Source organism: Bison bison, unplaced genomic scaffold (genome assembly GCF_000754665.1).
Source record: "Bison bison bison isolate TAMUID 2011002044 unplaced genomic scaffold, Bison_UMD1.0 scf7180017864478, whole genome shotgun sequence".
Classification (NCBI taxonomy): Eukaryota; Metazoa; Chordata; class Mammalia; order Artiodactyla; family Bovidae; genus Bison; species Bison bison.
This window is the reverse complement of record NW_011495038.1, coordinates 206,642-214,511: the sequence shown is the minus strand read 5'-3', so window position 1 is coordinate 214,511 and position 7,870 is coordinate 206,642. Positions and strand designations below refer to the sequence as shown.

General features: G+C 44.6%; 1 protein-coding gene across 1 annotated transcript in view; it reads right to left on the bottom strand.

Moving 5' to 3' along the window:
* Positions 1–7,574, bottom strand: part of AMOTL1 (angiomotin like 1) — a 193,309-nt gene extending 185,735 nt beyond the window's left edge. Inside the window, exon 1 of the mRNA XM_010862107.1 lies at positions 7,423–7,574. The gene's annotated coding sequence lies outside the window, so the exon portion shown is untranslated. The remainder of the gene's footprint in view (positions 1–7,422) is intronic.
* Between the last annotated feature and the right edge of the window lie 296 nt (positions 7,575–7,870).

Below are 7,870 nucleotides of genomic sequence, written 5' to 3'. Positions count from 1 at the left end.
TGGACACCCAGGACTGATATCCTTCAGAATGGACTGGTTGGATCTCCTTGCAGTCCAAGGGACTCTCAAGAGTCTTCTCCAACACCACAGTTCAAAAGCATCAATTCTTCGGCACTCAGCTTTCTTTATAGTCCAACTCTCACACCCAGACATGACTGGAAATATCATAGCCTTGATTAGATGGACCTTTGTTGACAAAGTATTGTCTCTGCTTTTTAATATGCTATATTGGTTGGTCGTAACTTTCATATGCAGAAGTACATCATGCTAAATGCCAGGCTGGATGAAGTATAAGCCGGAATCAAGAATGCTCGGAGAAATATCAATAACCTCAGATATGCAGATGACACCACCCTTATGGCAGAAAGCAAAGTGGAACTGAAGAGCCTCTTGATGAAAGTTAAAGAGGAGAGTGAAAAAGCTGATTTAAAGCTCAATACTCAAAAAACTAAGATAATGGCATCTGTTACCATCAATTCATGGCAAATAGATGGGTAAACAATGGAAACAGTGTCAGACTTTATTTTCCTGGGCTCCAACATCACTGTGGATGGTGAATGCAGCCATGAAATTAAAAGACGCTTACTCCTTGGAAGGAAAGTTATGAGCAACCTAGATAGCATATTGAAAGGCAGAGACATTACTTTGCCAACAAAGGTCCGTCTAGTCAAGGCTATGGTTTTTCCTGTGGTCATGTATGGATGTGAGAGTTGGACTGTGAAGAAAGCTGAGTGCCGAAGAATTGATGGTTTTGAACTGTGGTGTTGGAGAAGACTCTTGAGAGTCCCTTGGACTGCAAGGAGATCCAACCAGTCCATTCTGAAGGAGATCAGCCCTGGGATTTTTTTTGGAAGGACTGATGCTAAAGCTGAAACTCCAGTACTTTGGCCACCTCATGGGAAGAGTTGACTCATTGGAAAAGACCCTGACACTGGGAGGGATTGGGGGCAGGAGGAGAAGGGGACGACAGAGGATGAGATGGCTGGATGGCATCACTGACTTGATAGACGTGAGTCTGAGTGAACTCCAGGAGTTGGTGATGGACAGGGAGGCCTGGCGTGCTGTGATTCATGCAGTCGCAAAGAGTCCAACATGACTGAGCAACTGAACTGAACTGAACTGAACTGGGGGCTTACCTGGTGTCTCAGACGGTAAAGACCCAGAGGGATGGTATGGGGAGGGAGGAGGGAGGAGGGTTCAGGATGGGGAGCACATGTATACCTGTGATGGATTCATTTTGATGTTTGGCAGAACTAATACAATTATGTGAAGTTTAAAAATAAAATAAAATTAAAAAAAAAAAAAAAAAAAAGAATCTGCCTGCAATGCAGGAGAACTGGGTTCGATTCCTGGGTTGGGAAGATTGTCTGTAGAAGGGAATGCCAACCCAGTCCAGTAATCTTGCCTGGAGAATTCCATGGACAGAGAGGCCTGGTGGGCTACAGTTCATGGGGTCGCAAAGCGTTGAACACGACTGAGAATCTAACACTTTCACTTTTTCATTTCATTCACAGAGTATAAATAAAGCAGGAGAACTTAACACTCACACTTTGCTCTCAAGAATCATGTTATCCTTCACCTTGATTTTCCTACCAAAGTGATGGCATCTGTGAAATGGTCTTGACATTTCTGTAGCACCTTGGGCTCAGGATTCCTGCAAAGTCACCCAGACTTATTAAATAGAATGCTTAGAATAATGAGTTAAGATGTATTGATTGTTGAACTGCTCAACTTCTACGCAGTAGAAGGTCAGAAGACGACTCATGAAAAAATAAGAAAATATGATTTTAGCTTATATTGCTTAAGATACAGGAGAAATAATGCACAGTCATGCTTTTAAAGCCTTTGGAAATACATTTGGGAGAAAATAAGAAAAAACATTGGTGGTATATTAAATAGTCAGAATATAGATAGTTGGTCTGTGTTAAGTACTCATTGAACACTTATCCTGGCCATCTGTGGTGTGACTGGTTGACAGTCTCTGGTCTTGCCGGGAGCCTGTGGCTTTGGGACTTGTGACAGCAGTAAAGCATAGGACTCTAACACTGTCACTACTGATGGGTTGACTGCTGTTCATTCAGCACCAGGTGTTAAACATCATCTCAGTTAATTATCATGAGAACTTTATGAGATGGTATTATTATCCAGCTTTTAAAGATGAAGAAACGGAGAAGACAGCCATGAAAAAGAACAAAGCAATGCCATTTGCAGCAACATGAATAGACTTAGAGATTATTATACCGAGTGAAGTAAGACAGACAAATATCATATGATATCACTTATATGCAGAAACTAAGAAAGGGCATGAACTTATTTACAAAACAGAAATAGAATCACAGATGTAGAGAACAAATTTACGGTTACCAAAGGGGATGAGGGAGGGATAATTCAGGAGTTTGGGATTAACATGTACACACTACTATATATATAATAAAACAGATAAGCAATAAGGTCCTACTGTATAGCACAGTGGAGAAGGCAATGGCACCCCACTCCAGTACTCTTGCCTGGAAAATCCCATGGACGGAGGAGCCTGGTAAGCTGCAGACCATGGGGTCGTGAAGAGTCGGACACGACTGAGTGACTTCACTTTCACTTTTCCCTTTTATGCACTGGAAAAGGAAATGGCAACCCACTCCAGTGTTCTTGCCTGGAGAATCTCAGGGACGGAGGAGCCTGGTGGGCCACCATCTATGGGGTCGCACAGAGTCGAACACGACTGAAGCGACTTAGCAGTATAGCACAGGGAGCTATATTCAGTATCTTATAATAACCTATAATGGAAAAGATTCTGAAAAAGAAGATACATATATAGATGTTGAAATAACTGAATCACTTTGCTGTATACTTGAATCTAACACAACATTATGAATCAACTACTGTACTTCAGTAGAAAGAAAGGGACTGAGAAGAGAGATGTCTATATCCTTTCCAAGGTCAGCCAAGTAGAAAATGTCAGAATCCAGATTGGAACCCAGGTCACGTGATTTCAAAACCCATGCTTTGACTACTAATCCCTGTGTCCAGACGAGAGTGTGTTTGTAAATCCTCATCTTAGTTGCTCTTTTCTAAGGGTCTCACTTGCTTTCCCCCAGGGCTCTGGGCATTTTCTCAAATTCATGTTTTTTCTGCCTGTTTTTCCCAGCAAATTTCAGGTGGAGGATGGAGCAGAGCTCAAAGAGCAGGTGAGGGAGCCCTTCCAGCAGAGCTTTGTATGCATGGAGTTAGATTCCGAAGTGATGGGGCAGATGGCAAGAGGAAAGAGAGAGACAGAATTCTTTCACTGATTTGGCTATAAGGGTAAAACTAGGTAGTAAAGTAATTGAGTCTCTTTGGCAAGCTTTTAAAAAATAATATGCTAAATTTTTATTTTATTCATTCTATTTATTTTTGGCTTCCCTGGGTCTTCACTGCTACATGGGGGTTTTCCCTAGTTTCAGCGAGCAGGGGCTACTCCTTAGTTTCAGTAAATGGGCTTCTCATTGCAGTGGTTTCTCTTGCTGCAGATACAGGCTTTAGGGCACACGAGCTCAGTAGTTGTAGTGAATGGGCCTGGGTGTCCCGTGGCATATGGAATCTTTTCGAATCAAGGATTGAACCCATGTCCCCTACATTGGCAGGTGGATTCTTAACCACTGGACCACCAGGGAAGTTCTCTCAGGCCTTTTTAATCAAAATGTTTTCTCCCTTAGTGATCTGAGGCCTAGACTTCTGCTGCCGCTGCCAAGTCGCTTTAGTCGTGTCCGACTCTGTGTGACCCAAGAGACGGCAGCCCACCAGGCTCCCCCGTCCCTGGGATTCTCCAGGCAGAGGCCTGAGACTACACGTGGACAAAGAATTCTTTGGATAGACCCCTCTAGACCTCCAACACTCGTGGAGACTTAATCTAGGCTGGCTTCTGCATAAGCAAGAATACATACCACCTTGTTCCAGTTATTTTTGCTGTGTAACAAACACCTCTAAACTCAGAGGATATGAATTGTCACATCTCTCAGGATGCGGTGGGGTGAGTGGGCTGAGCTTACTGGCTCTCCCTCACGGTCTCCTATACAATGTAGTCAGACAGTGGCTGAGTCTGGAGTCATCTGAGGGTTTTTTTTCCTGTAACCTAAGTGTGGATGGCTGGAAAATCTGGAGCAGGTTGGGTTTCTGTCCATGGAGCCTCTCCATGTAGTTAGCCTGGGCCTTCTCAGGGTGTAATGGTCTGAGTCACCAGCAGTCACGCATCGGGGCTGGCTTGTACAAACTTGTAAGAATTGATTCTATGTATTTCTTTCCAACTCTTGCTTTCAGTGCTGTCACTCTGGTGGCTTGAAATCAGCCACGGTGGGAGGGAATATTTATATCATGAAAACTGGTAAATAGTGCAAATCAGGGGGATTCCCCAACCCCCATAGATCCAGGTTACCAGCACATGATTTTATATGGTGGTTGGCTTCCCCTAGAGTGAATATGCCAAGAAAGCCAGGAGGAGGCTGCAAGGCTTCTGAGAACCTATCTATGGATGCTCCCATAGTTCACTCTCTTTTTATCCTATTGATCATCAAGTCCTTAAGGCTATGCCTGATTCAAGAAGAGGAGAATTACCCATGTCCCATGGAAGAGTAGCAAAGAAATTGTATAATAGAGGAGCCAGCACAGAATAGGCATTCAACAAGTGTTTGATGAATAAATGAATGAGCAAAGTCACTTAAACTCTAATATGTATCTCCTTAAATCAGCCTGAATGTGTAAAGCCTTCTGGAAAGTTTTACATCAACATCAGAGAGGCCAGTGACCTTTAAGTCCCCAAAGAGCCTAACTCTAACACTGCTTGATATAAATCTATTTACACTGTCTGCCAGTATTCACAGACCTGTTTACTCAAGCCCATCCCACTTACGTGCTCAACTGGGACTGTACACATGACAATGGCAGATTGCTTGTTTTATTGATGTTTTCACGCTAGGTACGTTTGCTCTACCTCTCTAAGTAAATTGCAGATTCCTTGAGAGCGTTCACATGTATTTCTTTGCCATTTCTTCTCCCCACCTTACCAAAACTAGATAATCATACATACACATACACTTGGATACTTATATGATAATTAGAGGTTATAAGCCTTAAAGGAGAAGGAAAGAAGGAAAGAACTAAAAGCTCTCAATGGCTGTGTTTCATAAATGTTCTCATTTAACTCATATTCATCCCAGTGAAGTAGGCATTATTATTTCCATTTCATAATTGAGGAAAATGAGTCTCAAGAAAATTTAACCAATTTGGTCAAATCCACACTAGGAAGTAGGGAGCTAGGATTCCGACCTAGACCTGCATGGGTCCAAGGCCAGAGCTTTATGTGTTCTTTCCCACTGAAATATACACTCCCATCTCCCGCTACTTCTCTTTGCCCCCCACCTTGAAGTAGTCACAAAAAGTCATAGAAATGCTAATGTTTTTAAACCCCAGATAGACTAATAGCTGTTTCAAGTTCTGCTTTTGTAAGAAACGTCCTTAAAAAGCTTGGGAGAGGACTTCCCTGGTGGCACAATGGATAAGAATCTGCCTGCCAGTGCAGGGGACGTGGGTTTGATCCCTGATCCAGAAAGATTCCACACGCTGCAGAGCAACAGAGTCCGTGTGCTACAAATACTGAGCCTGTATGCCACAAATACTGAAGCCTGCACGCCGTAGAACCACACACCACAACTACTGAGCCCGCATGCTGCAATGACTGAGGCCTGAACACCTAGAGCCTGTGCTCCGCAACAAGAGAAACCACCACAATGAGAAGCCTGGATGCTGCAACGAAGAGTAGTCCCCGCTCACCACAACCAGAGAATGCCCTTGGGCAGCAACAAAGATCCAGTGCAACCAAAAGCGAAAATAAAGTATTAATTAAAAAAACCTCTAATGTTTAAAAAGGAAAAAAAATCAGCTTGGGATAGCAAGAAGCTTAAAGTGTCTTACACTAGGAAGGGAGTGAGTCCAAGAGGTCAGCTAAGCAGCTCTTACAATAATTCAGGCAAAAAGCATTGATGGGATGGACGAAGGTAAGAGTGGAGGGATGAGAAGGTGTGAAAAGTTTTGAAAACTATTAGGAAGACAGATCAACAGACTAGTGATGGTTTGGATCATGCAGGTGCTGTTCAGTCGTAGAATCACCGCTATGGCTGCTCTGGGAGAATGAGGCTGGAGAAAAGAAGCCAGGATGGGAGGTTTCCATATTCGTGGAGAAGATGATAAGGGCTGAAAGTAGCCGTGGAAGTGGGAGAGAGGATGGATCTAGAAAGAACAAGGAAGAAGAATCTACGGGACATGCCACCAAGCTAGACGTGGGAATGTGAGGGTGAAGGAGGGGTCCAGGGTGAAGTCCAGAAATCTGTTGCAGACAGCCGGGTGCTTTTCACAGAGGTGGGGGACACAGGGCTGGGGGAGGGGGGCAGCTTTCAGGCAAAGATGGATTCTGAATGTGCCAGGTTTGAGGTGAATGTGTAAGCTGGCACTGGCAGCCAGAATGCAATTACATTTAAAACAAAACAAGCCTCTCTTATCTCAGTGAGATTCTTTGTCTCCTTCAGAGGCTGTGGATAAGAGCACTGAAGCCTGTGTGATGCAGGGTTCTGCGTCAGATCATAAAGCAACTCTGCAGTTCTCAATGTTTTCACTTTATAGTGGTTCAACTCTATCTCAAAAAAGCCATTTATCACCCAGTAGGGGCCTCTGTCATCACCATGATGTCTTTATTGAGAATTCCAAAGCTCATAGGAGCAGTATGATTCGATCAGCAGCAGTGACTCACATAACTTATAGAAAGTGTGGCAGGGAGGTTTCAGCGGCCCCTAGGGCCACAGGTTGGCCACACACACACACACACACCCCATAGGTTAAAACTCGCATGGACAGGCTCAAAGACATTTTTCCTTGCTTCTGTCCCACAAAAGAGCACTGGCATTGTTTACACAAGGCCCCTGCATGTCAGGACAGGGAGCCTGGCCCTTTGTGCCTGCTACAGAGGAAGAAGGGAAGCATTCAAGCGGGTGAATGAGCAGATGAAGACTCTCCACGGAGCTACTGCTTTTCCCGCACATGAACTTTCATCACGAAACCCTCTACCCCAAATCCAAAGCCAGTTGTTAGGAAGGCAAATTGCATAGGGTCTCCCAGCTCAAGGAGACTACTTGTAGTTGCTTCCTCAGTGTATTCACTGTGCCGGTGTTAGGACACCCGAAACCAAGCCTGGGTTAAACTCCCATGCCCGTTGCAGTGCAAGTTAAGTGGTCACCCGGCTCAGGGCCTGCCAGCCCACCAGGTGGGGACCAGCTGCCTGAGAACCAACTGCCCTCCTCATTCAGAATGTCCTTTGACCCAACTCCAACTTTACCCAGAGACGCCCCCGTCAAATCAAGCTTTCTTGCATGGAAACCCTCTAAAAAGGAGCTTCCTTACCTGAGAGAAGGTCCCGGTGCCTGGCTGTGGGAAAAAAAAAACCTAAAAAACCAAGTTCCAGCAGACGTGACAGGGACTCATAGAGCAGATCTGTTGCTTTTAAAAGAAGAAAGGTGACTTCATCCCTGGTGCCGTGGTGTTTAGAAGAGCAGTGAATGCTGCCTGACTGAGCCAACTCGGCCTCACCAGCGATGACTCCATCCAAACTATGCAGCCACTGCCCAGACATGCTCAGCCTTCAGAAGGTGGATCGCTGGAATCTGACTTGCCCCGGCATTTTCAGAAAGTTTCAGAAAGTCGGGAAGCATCAATCGCCTTCACTGGCACCAGGGGTAGGGAAACCACACACTTATTTCCCCCCGAGTCATATTATTATCTCCCAAGAATCCAACACTCTAGGGAAGGAAAACAGGTATTTAAACTTCTGAGAGGTAGCAATTCTTGGGGA